Source organism: Pteronotus mesoamericanus, unplaced genomic scaffold (genome assembly GCF_021234165.1).
Source record: "Pteronotus mesoamericanus isolate MK-2021 breed Mesoamerican mustached bat unplaced genomic scaffold, CSHL_Meso_final contig_166, whole genome shotgun sequence".
NCBI classification, from domain to species: domain Eukaryota; kingdom Metazoa; phylum Chordata; class Mammalia; order Chiroptera; family Mormoopidae; genus Pteronotus; species Pteronotus mesoamericanus.
In genome coordinates, this window is record NW_026555066.1 from 963,788 (window position 1) to 977,939 (window position 14,152).

At 39.0% G+C, this 14,152-nt stretch overlaps 1 protein-coding gene and 1 pseudogene across 2 annotated transcripts in view; one reads left to right on the top strand and one right to left on the bottom strand.

Annotated features, from left to right (window-relative positions):
* Positions 1-14,152, bottom strand: part of FAM120C (family with sequence similarity 120 member C) — a 93,564-nt gene that overhangs the window by 71,869 nt on the left and 7,543 nt on the right. The gene's annotated exons all lie outside the window — the stretch shown is intronic.
* LOC129064566 (ubiquitin-60S ribosomal protein L40-like) lies at positions 13,201-13,579 on the top strand (annotated as a pseudogene).

The following is a 14,152-nucleotide window of genomic DNA, read 5'->3' on the forward strand; positions in this document are numbered from 1 at the left end:
GAGCTCCCATAAGACTCAGCTGATTTCTCAACAATTTTCAGGCCAGAAAGGATTGGAATGAAATATTTAAACTGATGAAAAGCAAGGGTCTACAAATGAGATTACTCTACCCAGCAAAGCTATCATTTAGAATCGAAGGAAAGATAAAGAGCTTCCCAGACAAGAAAAGTAAAAGGAGTTCACCAAAATATGAAAAAATTATCAATGTCAATAAAATGTCAATAAATACCTATCTATCAACAATTACCTTAAATGCAAATGGATTAACTACTCCAATCAAAAGACATACAGTGACTGAATATGAAACAAGATTTTCACATATGCTGTTTATAGAGACTCACTTCAGATAGGAAAACACAGACTGAAAGTAAAGAGATGGAAAAAGGTATTTCGTGAAATAGGAAACAACAACAACAAAAAATTACTGGAGTAGTAATACATATACCAGACAAAATAGACAACCCTTATTAATTTTTAAAATATATTTTATTGATTATGCTATTACAATTGTCCTAATAGTCCCCCCTTTTCCCCCCTCCACCTCGTACCATTCCCCCTAGTAATCCCCCCACTTAGTTCTTGTCCATGTGTCACGCATATAAGTTCTTTGGCTACTCCATTTCCTATACTGTTCTTAACACCCCCCCACCCCCGTCCATTCTGTAACAACCTATTTATACTTCTTAATCCCTGCACCTTTCCCATTTTCCCCCTTCCCCCTCCTGATAACCCTCCAAATGATCTCCATATCTGTGATTGTTTCAGTTCTGCTTGTTTGCTTAATTTGTTTTTTAGATTCAGTTGTTGATAGTAGTGAGTTTGTTGTCATTTTAATGTTCATAGTTTTGATCATCTTCTTTTTCCTAGATAAGTCCCTTTAACATTTCATGTAATAATGGCTTGGTGATAATGAACTCCTTTAGCTTTACCTTGTCTGGGAAGCACTTTATCTGCCCTTCCATTCTAAAAGATAGCTTTGCTGAATAGAGTAATCTACGTTTTAGGTTCTTGCTTTTCACCACTTTGAATACTTGTCAATCCCTTCTAACCTGCAAAGTTTCTTTTGAGAAATCAGTTAAGTCTTATGGAAACTCCTTTGAAGGTAGCTAACTCTCTGCTTTTCTCTTGCTGCTTTTAAGATTCTCTTTTTATCTTTAACCTTTGGCATTTTAATTATGATATATCTTAGTGTGGTCCTCTTTGTGTCCATCTTGTTTGGGACTCTCTGTGCTTCCTGGACTTGTACGTCTATTTCCTTCATCAAATTAGGGAAGGTTCCTTTCATTATTTTTTTCAAATAAGTTTCCAATTTCTTGCTCTTGCTTTCTTCTTCTGACACCCCTATAATTTGAATGTTGGTACATCTGAAGTTGTCCCAGAGTCTCCTTAGCCTATCCTTGTTTTATTAGATTCTTTTCTCTTCCTGCTGTTCTGAATGTTTTTTTTTCATTATGTTCCAAATCATTGATTTGATTCTTGGCTTCATCCACTCCACTGTTGCTTCCCTGTAAATTTTTATTTCACTTAGTGTAACCTTCATTTCTGCCTGGGTCATTTTTATGCTATTGAAGTACCCAATGAGTTCCTTGAATATACTAAAAACCAGTGTTTCGAACTCTGCATCTGATAGATTGCTAAACTCCATTTTGTTATTTTTTTTCTGGAGTTTTGTCCTGTTCTTTCATTTGAGCCATATTTCTTTGTGTCCTCATTTTGGCAGTCTCCCGTGTTTGTTTCTGCAAATAGGTTGAGCCACTTTCACTTCCTTTCTTAGTAGTGTGACCTATTGTAGAAAACTATACTGCTAAGTTGGATGAGGTGGAGCCTTAGGTAATGGCCAGGGTGGGGCAACCTGTGTGAGCCAGGTTGATGGAGTCTCCAATATGGTGTCACTGCTCTGTGGCTCTGTGTGGGAGAGGGCTCAGAAAGGGGACAATGCCACTACCTGGCTTCTGGAGTTTTGTCTGGGAGGAATCTGTCCCCTAGCACTCACCCTGATGCCAGACACTTCAATTTCTCCCCACATACCACTGGTGCCCTTCCAGCTGCTGCCCCAGTGCTGAAACCCTGAGTGAGTGAAATCCTAAGTCTGTTGTGGGCCTTCAAGATGAGACTCCTGAGAATCCTGCAGTTTCTTCCACCACCCAAACCCCACTGATTTTTACAGCCAGAAGTTATGAGGACTTAATATTCCTGGCAAGTGGAACCCTGGCCTGGGCTGAGTGGTCTGGTCTGGGGTTGGGATCCCTTGCTCCCAAGGTATCCCTCCGAAATTTTATCCACCACATGTAGGTGTGGGACCACCTATTCCACATCTCTGCACCTCTCTGCCCCTCCTACCCATCTGGATGAATGTGACTTCTTCAATTCTTTGGTTATCAGACTTCCATACAGTTCAATTTTCTGGCGATCCTGGGTGATGTTTCTTTTTTAGTTTAGTTATAATTTGTGTTGTAGTTGTGCAAGGAGGCAAGCTGTGTTTACCTAAGCCTCCATCTTGACGAGAAGTCCAGAATAGACTTTAAAAGAAAGGCTGTATCAAGAGACAACAAAGGACCCAGCATTTCTGTTTTTGGCTATTTATCTGAAAAAAAAAACCCAACACTATATTCACTGCATTCTTTACAATAGGCAAGATATGGAAGCAACCTAAGTATCCATCAATGGATAAAATAATAAAGAGGTGGTGCACATATAGCATGAAATATGACTCAGCCATAAAAAATAAAAAGATATCTTGATATCTGCAACAACATGGATGGACCTAGAAGGTATTGTGCCAAACGAAATAAGACAGACAAAGAAAGAAAAATGCCCTATGATTTCACTTAAAATGTGAATCTAAAAAAAAACAAAAGAAATGAACAAGGAGACCAGAAAAGACTCATACAGAGACCATTTTGATGGTTGCCAGATGGGAGGGGGGTTGAGGGGATGGGGGAAAAAGGTGAAGGGATTAAGAAGTATAAATTGGTTGCTACGGAATAGTCATGGGGATATAAAGTACAGCATAGGGAATATAGTCAATAACATCGTAATAACTATGTATGGTATCAGATGATATACTAGATTTACCGGGGTGATCACTTTGTGAGTTATATAAATGTCTAGTCCCTGGGTTGTATACCTGAAACTAATATAATACTGTACGGCAACTGTAATTGAAAAATAAAAATTATTAAAAAGGCAATGGGTACAAGACTCACCACAGATATGACTGCGTAAGTTATATAAATATCTAATCACTATGTTGTACACCTGAAACTAACATAATGTCAATTGTAACTGGAAATAAAATAATCAACAAATGAAAACTGGCAAAGATGTGGTGAAAAGGGAACCTCTGCACACTGTTGGTGGAATTGTAAACTGTTGTAGCCACTATGTAAACAGTACGGACAGTCTTCAAAAAGTTAAAAAGAGAGCTGCCATACGGTCCAGCAATACCACTTCTGAGTATTCATCAAAGCAAACAAAAACACTAATATGAAAAGACATATGCATCCCATGTTCACTGCAATGTTATTTACAATAACTAAGACATGGAAGGAATGTAGGTGTCTACTGATAAATGAATGGATAAAGAAGATGTGATATATACATACAAATATATATAATGGAATATTACTAAGCAATAAAAAATAATGTTATCTTGCCATTTGTAACAACATGAATGGACCTGGAAGGTATTACGCTAAGTGAAACAAGTAAGACAGAGATAGACAAATACCATATAATTTCAATATATATGTGAAATCTAAAAACAAAGCAAAATAGAAACACACCCACTGATACAGAGAACAAGGTGATGATTGCCAAAGGGGAGGGGCAATGGGTGAAAAGAAAAAAAATTAATTGTCTTTAAAGAGCAGCAGGATAGCACAATGCTCGCAGGAAAATACCAAGTTGATTTTGGCTGAATTTTAGATTAAATATAGTGCAAATTATCATTCACTAAGCTCATTTTAACAAAGTAATGCTTTGAAAACTGCCTACTCTAAGTTAGAAAAAACTGCTTGCCTAAAAACCACACACACTTATTTAAAAAAAACAAAATATCCCTGGCTATTTTGGCCCAGTGGATTGAGTACCTGCCTGTGTACTCAAAGGTTGCTGATTTGATTCCCAATCAGGGTACATGCCTGGGTTGCAGGCCAGGTCCCTAGTTGGAGGTGTGTGAGAGGTGACTGATGGATCTCTCGCACATTGATGTTTCTCTCCCTCTCTTTCTCCCTCCCTTCCCCTCTCTCTAGAAGTAAATAAATAAAATCTTTAGAAAAATAAAATAACCCTCTTTCCATCATGCATGTTGTTTTTCAAATAAAAGCAACTAGAAAACCGAGCATACACTAACTTCAGATCAATTCATAAAGTAATACAATAAGCACATGGCCATAAAGGATAACTAGATTGTAAGCATGTTAGTTTCAGTTACATCCAAGTCTCTAGAACCCTGACTGAAGCATAGAAGGAGCTTTATCCAGAGGCACTACTGCTTTCTGACCTCTGCAATACTTGACTTTCTCCATCTTGTTTCAAATTCCGTTGGGATACTAGCCTTACTCCCATCTACCATGTTAAAGACACCAAACTGGTGTCTGACTCATACAGGGCCCATGTCTACCTTCTCCACCTGTTCTCAGTTCCAAAACAAAAAGAAATCAGAGATGAAAAAGAAGCATTACCTTTTCAGAAAAGGGGAGGAGTAGATTATGTATCACTCTGCTTTAACCATAGAAATATGGATGGTTTATATTTCAACTGCAAGGTCTATATGACTTAAGTCTAAACTGAAAAATCAGATCAAGACTACTGTTGATGCAAACTTACATTATTACACTCTATGGAGTTCAACAACCATTAAGAGACTAAATTACAATCACAAGATGAAAGAATAATGTAGAATTAAAAAGTAAAAATAGCAGCAATTGAAAACCATAGCCAACTCAAGGCAATACTAAAAAAGTTTCCTTCCTGTAGGAATTTCAATTATCTATATACATATGCATGGTAGCATCTTTGTCATTAAATCCCAGTCAAGCTGGATCCAGTGTTCAGTAAAGGCTATTAAGGTGCTAATTTTAATGTGTGAATACCCAATTTTCATATCCATAATTACTCTTAGGCTGCCGGGAGCTAGCCCATTTCTATAGGTGAAACTGCCTATTACATGTGAGAACAAAAGGAAAAACTTCTGTTTTTTAGTCTGTTGTGGCTCATCCATGGGCTAGAGACTCTATTCTGAGAATAACTTTTTTTTAAAAAGATTTTATTTATTTATTTTTAGAGAAGAGAAGGGAGGGAGAAAGAGAGGGAGAGAAACATCAATGTGTGACCATATCCTGCATGCTGCCCCACTGGGGACCCAACCAGAAACCCAGGCATGTGCCCCACACTTGGAATCAAAGTGGCAACCCTTTGGTTCACAGGCCAGTGTACAATCCACTGAACCACACCAGCCAGGGCTATTCTAAGAATAACTTTTATAATCAGTGACTACGGCTGGAACTTTGACCTCCAGTGGACCTCTGTTCAAATTCAACTGTTTGGGCAAGTTACTTCATCTGTAAAATGAAGATTTTGCTAATTCCTACCTGATTTTAAGACTTAGAAAATACCTGGCACACAGGCTCTGAGGAAGTGGTTACAAAGTAAGTCATAGCCTGTTTATTTTGCAGAGATGAAGTCTGTGGTATAAAACACTGTCTGCAGGTCATCAGAAATCATTTGAGATAAGTAACCACCAGAATAGGCACTTGTTCTTCCCAAAGCAAATCTGCAGGATTGAAAACTCAGAAGGCCCGATGAAAGGTATCCTTAGGAATAAGAAGTATACAAAGTCCAAGGGAGCTTTTGGGTTACATTGGAAAGACAGACAGGAACTGCAGAAAGGAAAACGACAGCAAGGTATTTCTATGAATCCTTGAACCAGGGACTGCAAATGCTTCTGGGAGCTGGGAAACTAACATAAGTGAAGAGGGTTGAGTTAAGAAAATCAACAGCTGGTAATGTAAACTTTTTTTAACTAGGCTATACTGTGGGTGTTAACAATATAAATATGCACAATCTTTGCAATTACATTTTAAGTTCAAAACTGAACATACAAGTCAAAAAATAGAAAAACTTTACCATTAAATGTATGTGTGATCTGTTATCCTTTGAGTTGGAACAGGAGGTTTGATGCCTTTCTCATGTACCAAGAGGTGAATGTTAGGTTTTATATTTTTGTGTTACAATGTGCAGTGAAGAATTTAGCCTTGAATCCTTTTTTACTGGGAATGATTAATTTTATCATCTTTCATTAAGGAGAGCAGCTGCTTATTAATGTAGGCATTGCCAAGCACAGATAGATACTTTGTAGTGTTTTTTATATTTAGGGTAACTACTCCCAAGATACTTGTAGAATTCTGGCATTTCACTTGACTTTGTGCTTCATTTTCAGTACCATATGACAGTAATTCAGTATCTCCATTGCAGCTCTTCTTTCACACCATGAACATTGAGAAAGGCCCAGTGAACAATATTAGTTCATTTTCATAAAACAGAATGTCAGAGAGCCTTTTCTGGAATTCGATAAACAGCTCCATAATTTGGGGAATGTAATTCAGGCTTCACTTTAATTTCTTGGAAACTCGTATCAGCAAAGGGAAGTCATCCAGTTTATCTCCTGGCAAATGAGTTTCCCAAAGTCATAATTTTGCTAGGAATGAGCAAATACAACCATACATTTATTTGTGAAGGTATTTCTGAACAATCTTGCTTTAATTCAAAGTGTCTAGTTGCATTGAAATGTCAACTGAACAGGTCAAATATTTTATTTCAATCATTATCAGTGTGCTGAATGCTCTTTGGATGCCAAATATGTCATTTCTTGTGGTTTCTTCAGCACCATGCCTCAACTAAGCCAAGCAATCTCCCATATAATAGGGCAGATTTCCATAACATGAATCTAGTAATTCACAAAGCATTCAACTGTGTTTGGTGCAAACCACAATGTTAATTACTAGTTCCTGACACGTTTCATTTTGAATATTTTTGTGCAAAAAAAAAAATGAATCCTAAGGAGTGATACAACAACTAGCTTTAAGTCCATGTGTATTGTTTCTGCTTCAAATTGAGGCTTCCTAAGCCCAATAGAAATGCTTTTGCAGAAGCACACAGGTAGTCATATTCACTAATTTTGACCAATTTGTACTAAAAATTTCAAGACTTTCCTCAACACACAAAATCCAGGTATTTCTGCATGTACTTGTCACAGGCTACAAGTCCAAAAGAGATTGCATCAAAATTCTTAACACATGAATTATACCAAGGTGCAGTGGTTCTCAAACTTCAGTGTACATCAGAATCAGCTGGAGGGCTTGTTAGAACAGATGTACAGTTTCGGCTGGTGTGGTCAGTGGGTTGAGCATCATCCCGCAAACCAGCAAACCACAGAGGTTGCTGGTTCGATTCCCGGTCAGGGCACATGCCTGGGTTGCAGGCCACATCCCTGGTTTAGCGTGTGCAACAGACAACCTATTGATGTTTCTCTCCCTTTCTCCCTACCTGCACTTCTCTCTAAAAATAAACATTTTTTAAAAGATTTTATTTATTTTTAGACAGAGGGGAAGGGAGAAAGGAAGAGAAACATCAATGTATGGTTGCCTCTTGTGTGCCTCCTACTGGGGACATGGCCTGCAACCCAGGCATGCGCCCTAACCAGGAATCGAACCAGCAACCCTTTGGCTTGCAGGCTGGCACTCAATCCACTGAGCCACACCAGCCAGGGCTTATCAAAATATTTTTTGAAAATAGATTAACAAGCTCCAGATTCTGATTCAGTAGGTCTAGGATAGGGCCTGAGAACTTGCATTTCTAACACGTTTCCAGGTGGTAGAGTGCTGTTTTCAGGGACCATACTTTGAAAAATACTGGCTAGGCACATAGTTAAGTGTATAGCTAATATGGGTAGTGCTTATATCTGTTTTAACTAGTTGCAATCTGAAACTTCAAATAACCTCTTGACCCAGTTTGTCCCAAAAATGTTTGGCCACCAATCTTTAGTATCTCAGCAACAGTATTTCCTACCCTTGCAATTGCTTGTTTATGGCATAATTTCTGCTGTACTCAAAGGACACTCTTTTTTTAAACTACTACCTACAAAAGGCTTTCAAGACCTGCAATTTTTCATTTACTACATAACTGCATTTCACTTATTGTCTGTATTAAAAAACACAGCCTTTTGAAATTCAAAGCGCTTTTTAAAGTTCTTTTTGTTTCAGTACTCATCATTTTTGTACACTGGTCATATTTCATATGGTGTCATTTCAAAATGGTGTCTTAAACTGTAGTCTTTCAATAGACGCATTTTATAAGATATAGAGGAATACTCATCACTTCAAACAAGAAATAGGCTCTCTTCAATTTCCCTTTAAATATGTGACTTTCTTGTATAACCTTGTTTTCCCACTTTTCATAGATGTGGGTACGAAAAATACTTCATGTTCATCAAAACTGCTATAAAAAGTACAAGCACAGCCCTGACCGACATGGCTCCGTTGGTTGAGCATTGTCCACAAAGCAAAAAGTCGCTGATTCAACTCCCAGTCAGGGCACATGCCTGGATTGCAGGGCCCAGTCCCTGGCTGGGGCACATGCAAGAGGTGACCGACTGATGTTTCTCTCACACACTGATGTTTCTCTCCCTCTCTTCCTCTTTCCTGTCAAATAAATAAATAAAATCTTTTTTAAAAAGTACAATTAATGCTGTTTTAGTTATCTATTTCTGTGGAACAAATTACCCCAAAACTTAGTGGTAATTACCCCAAACTTTAGCTTAGCTAAAATGTTGATAAAAAGCATTTATTATCTCACTATCTGTGGCTTAACTAGGTCTTCTGGCTTAGAGTCTGTCACAAGCTGCAATCAGGGTGTCAGCCAGGGTCGTAGTCATCTCAAGGTTTGACTGGGGAAGGATCAGCTTCCAAGCTCACTCGCATGGCTGTTGGTAGGATTCAGTTCCTCGTGGATTGTTGCACTGAGGGCCTCACTTCCTCAGTGGCTGTAGGTTGGAGGCTGCCTTCAGTTCCTTGTCAGATGGGCCTTTCCATAGAGCAGCTCACAATATGGCAGCTTGTTTTATCAACGTGATCAAGCAAGAAGAGCCAGAGAGACAGAGAGAGAGAGTGCAAACAGCATAGAAGTTGCAGGTTTTTTAACCTAATTTTGGAAGTGACATCGCGTCACTTTTGTTGTAGTCTATTCATTAGAAGCAAATCACTAAGTCCAGCCCACAAGCAGGGGGTCAGGGGGAAACTACACAAGAGTATAAATACAAGGAGGCGGGAATCATTGGGAGCCATTGTAGAAGATGGTTATCATGAATGGTAAGTGGCACTTGGACAGTGTGTCAGGGAAACACCACAGAGTGGTAGAGACAGCAATAAAGGAAGACCATGTAGCTCAGCAAAAGGGTGCAGCCAGTGTTGCCAGAGGATCTGATATCTCAAGAGTGGTTGGAAAAATCAGAGTTTTTGGTAACATTTCACAATTTTAAAAATGTTGGCAACAAACTTGTATTTGTCAAAACAGAAACATGTTCATATAATGCAAGTTAAATGATAGAGGCAAATAAAAACTTATTGAACTACATGATGCCTTAATATTCATTTCAAATCCACTACTTGATGTCAGATTGATAAACACTACAGATAAATATAAATCAATTACTTTCTTTAAAAAATGTGTGGGCCTATGGGCTGCCAGTTTGCCATAGATGCCATAACATTTGTAATATCCTTTGCAGTATAAATGGAAAAGCAAGGGTTTTGCTGTCTGGTATGCAAATCCTAGTTCTGCCACTTCCCCTATGTCCTTGGGCCTATGAAGAGGGCCAGAGATATCATCCTAGGGATTCACACTGCCAGTATTTTCTTAATTGACTCCCCTACTATTGTACTATCAGCTCCTGGAGGGATAGAGTACCCTATTGATCTCAACATTCCCTTATCTTACTTCCCTACTTCATTTTTCTACACAGCACTTACTGTATCACCTAAAACACTATAGACTTTCTTTTTATCTTGTCTGTCCTCCCCACCAGAATATGAACTTCATGAGGTCAGAAATCTGTTTTGTTCACTGCTTTCTCCTCACAATCTTGAACAGTGCCTGGCACATAGCAGAAGTCTAATAATTATTTATTGAATGAATGAATTCCATCGTTCTTAGTACTTAGCACAGGATATCACATGGAGTAGGTGCTGAAAAAATGTTAATTGAACTGAAGAGTATTCATTATCCTGGTAAGAAAAATTGGCTGAAATGAGACCAGAGAACGGTAGGCAGATCATGAAGGACCCTGCATGCCGTGCTATGCTAAGCTTAAAGCATGTGTGGGATGATCAATGTACAACCTACTTGGAACACAAGCTATTTTGGTCAAAGTCATGGTAGCTGCCATTTACTATGTGCCATATAGTGTTCTAAACACTGTACTTATATTAAAAAAAAAACACCACTCACAACAAAGTCTGCGGTATAGGCATTATTACTATCCTCATCTTCCAGGTGAGGAAACTGAGGTAGAAAGGTTAACTTGCCCAAGTTTATATTTATACAATTAATAGGTGGAAGAACGATGATTTACACCCAGGCAGTCTGGCTCCAAGGTCTGTGCTCCTGGTCATTATGCTACACAAACTAAATACAAGAAAAACATTCTGGAAAAGAGTTATTAAAATGCAACTGTACTGTTCTGAGATATGTTACAAAAGAAAGGACTTTGGCGTCAAATACATTTAGGTTCATATTTGGTTCAGTCATGTTGTAGCAATGCAATCTTGGGCCACTGAGCCTGTTTTTATTTTATCTATAAAAATGGAGATTAATACACATCGCGAGGAGTGGTTCTAAGGATTAAATAATATGAGTCTATATAATGCACCCAAGCCCATGTGGTAGCTATTATTACTACCACCATAGGAGAAGTTGTTCTATAAATGTACTACTAAGGAGCTACGGAACTTATTTTTTCTTAACAGAGTCTGGCAATTGGAGTCTAAGTTGATGTACATGGAATTAACATATAACATTATAAAACACTGGTTCTGAATTCTTCCTTACCTTATCTTTAAAGCCCTCTACAGTCAGTCTCAGTCTCTCTCTCTTTCTCTCCAACTACTATTGTATATAATGTGTCAAATCCCTGCCCTCTTGGAACTCAACTAAAAGACAATTACACCTCTGGCCAGGTAGCACAGTTGCTTAGAGCATCAGCCCAATAAGCCAAGGTTGTGGGTCCAATTCCCAGTCAAGACATACAAAAGAATCAACCAATGAGTGCATAAATAAGTAGAACAACAAACTGATGTTTCTCTTTCTCTAAAATCAATAAATAAAATTTTTAGAAAACAAGGGAATATATACAACTTCTAGTTATATGATAAATAACTTCAATGGATGTAATGTATAGGATTGGGAGAGGGGAAAGAGAATTATAATGTGATATGAAAATAGTATGAGAGAGAAAAACATGTGAGAGGTAAAAGAGCTGTCTGGTAGCAAAAGGGAAAGTAACAATCACCTTGGCTGGGAAAGATTTCACAGTAATTTTTTTATTTTAAATCCTTACCTGGGGATATGTTTATTGACTTTAGAGAGAGAGAGGAAGGGACAGAGAGAGAGAATGAGAACGAGAGAGACATCAATGTACGAGAGAAACATCAGTCACTTGCCTCCTGTATGCACCTTGACCAGGAATAGAACTGACAACCTAGATATGTGCCCTGACCCTGAATTGAACCCACAACCTTTTGGTGCACGGGACAACATTCCAACCAACTAAGCCACCCAGCCAGGACTCACAGTGATAACTTTTGAGGAAGAGTAAGTAGGAATTTGCTATACAAAAATGAGAGTAACATATACGTGGAAAGACACGGTGTGTCTCGGAAACCAAAAAAGTTCAGAATGTTTGGGACATTCCAATGCGTGGAACAGGTATGAGTGAGGGTAAGCATGAAGTAAGCCTGATGAGAGTTTGGGATCAGACTGTGAAAGGCATTGTCTGCCATGCTGAGAAGTCTGGACTTGGTACGGTAGGCAAAAAGTCGCCAGTGGTTATCTTTGGGACACAAAGTCGCTTTGGTTTTCAGGATGGCATCTCTGACAGCAACATGGAAGATAGATTATAGTCCAAAGTGATAAAGGAATAAGTTGAGGCTACTTTCACGGTTAAGATAAGAAGTGATGGTGGGTTAATACCCAGAACTCTAATTGCTGGATCATACATGGTAGTTTGATTTTTAATTTTTTGAGAAACCTCCATACTGTTTTCCACAGTTGCTGCACCAATTTACATTCACACCAGCAAATGTGCAAGGGTTCCTTTTTCTACATCCTCTCCAACACTTATTTCTTGGTAATAGCCATTCTAAAATTTGTGAGATGGTATCTCATTCTGGTTTTGATTTGCATTTCCCTCTTAACTAGTGATGTTGAACATCTTTTCATGTGTCTGTTGGCTATCTGTATGTCTTCCTTGGAAAGTATCTATTCAGGGCCTCTGCCCATTTTTTTTTTAATTCAGATTGTTTGGTTTTGTTGCTGTTGAGTTGTCTAAGTTTTTATATTCTGGATATTAGCCTCTTGTCCGAAGTATCATTTGCAAATCTCTTCTTCCATTTGGTTGGTTGTCTTTTTGTTCTGTTGATAGCAGCCTGAACTAAGGCAACAGGGGCAGAAGTGGCTGCACCCAGGAGACATTTTTAAGGTAAAACGTGACAGGATTTAGTGACCAAGTAGATATGGGAAGGTACAGGAGAGTGAAGAATTGAGAACTCCATGGTTTCTGGCTTGAAATGGATGAGAGACAACATTCATAGAAAAAGATAATACAGGGCTGTGGCATCCATGTTGGTTTGCTTTGGGCCTGGATCAAGTGGGAGGCAGCAGGGGACCCAGGGGCCTGGGCAACAAAGAGGGAGGCTGAAGTTGCCTCCCCAGAAGATGCAGATCTTTTTTTTTTAAAGATTTTATGTATTTATTTTTAGAGAGGGGAATAGAGAGAAACATCAATGTGTGGTTGCATTTTGTGCGCCCCCTGCTGGGAACCTGGCTTGCAACCCAGGCATGTGCCCTACACTGGGAATCGAACCAGCAACCCTTTGGTTCGCAGGCAGGCGCTCAATCCACTGAGCCACACCAGCTAGGGAAGAGATGCAGATCTTTGTGAAGGCCCTGACTGGCAAGATCATCATGCTTGAGGTTGAGCCCAGTGACACCACTGAGAACGTCAAAGGTAAAATCTAAGACAAGGAGGGCATCCCGCCTGACCAGCAGCGACTGATTTTTGCAGGCAAACAGCTGGAAGATGGCCGCACTCTCTCGGACTAAAACACTCAGAAAGAGTCCACTCTGCACTTGGTACTTCCTCTGCAGGGTGATATCCTTGAGCCCTCCTTCCACCAGCTTGCTCGGAAGTACAACTGTGACAAGATGATCTGCCGCCAAGTGTTATGCCCGTCTGCACCCCTGAGATGTCAACTGCTGCAAGAAGTGTGGCCACACCAACAACCTGCGCCCCAAGGTTAAATAAGGCCCCTCCATCACCTCCTCTGGCCTCTAGAGTGATCTTCTGCCTAATTCCTGTGACCCTGGGGCCTCAATAAAGGCCTTTCATAAAAAAAAAAAAAAGATAATATGGAAAGCAGAGTACGTTTGTGGGGGGAAATATTGAGTTTCACCTTGCATATATTTTAGTTTAAGTGACCTGTAAGACAACAAGTAGTAGAGTTGAAAAGATGTGACAAATGCTCACAAGAGGTTGGGAGTAGAAAAAGAGCTCTAGGAATCATGAGAATATAGCTTATAATTAAAGTCATAACAATGGATGTGATTGTTCAAGAAATAAATAGAATATGACTAGGACAAAAGCCTTGAGAGTACCAATGCTTAAGGAAACAGGCAGAGGAGGAATAACTTAGGAAAGAAGAAGAACTAGTGAGCAGCATTATGAAATCCAAAGTAGAAATTTAAGGAAAGGATCATTCAATAGTGTCAATTATCTCAAATATGACCAAGAGAGCGTAAGAATGGAAATGGATTTGGCAGCTTCAGAATGGTGACATCAGATACCAAGTGGCAATAGGCTAGGGAATGGGAATTAATA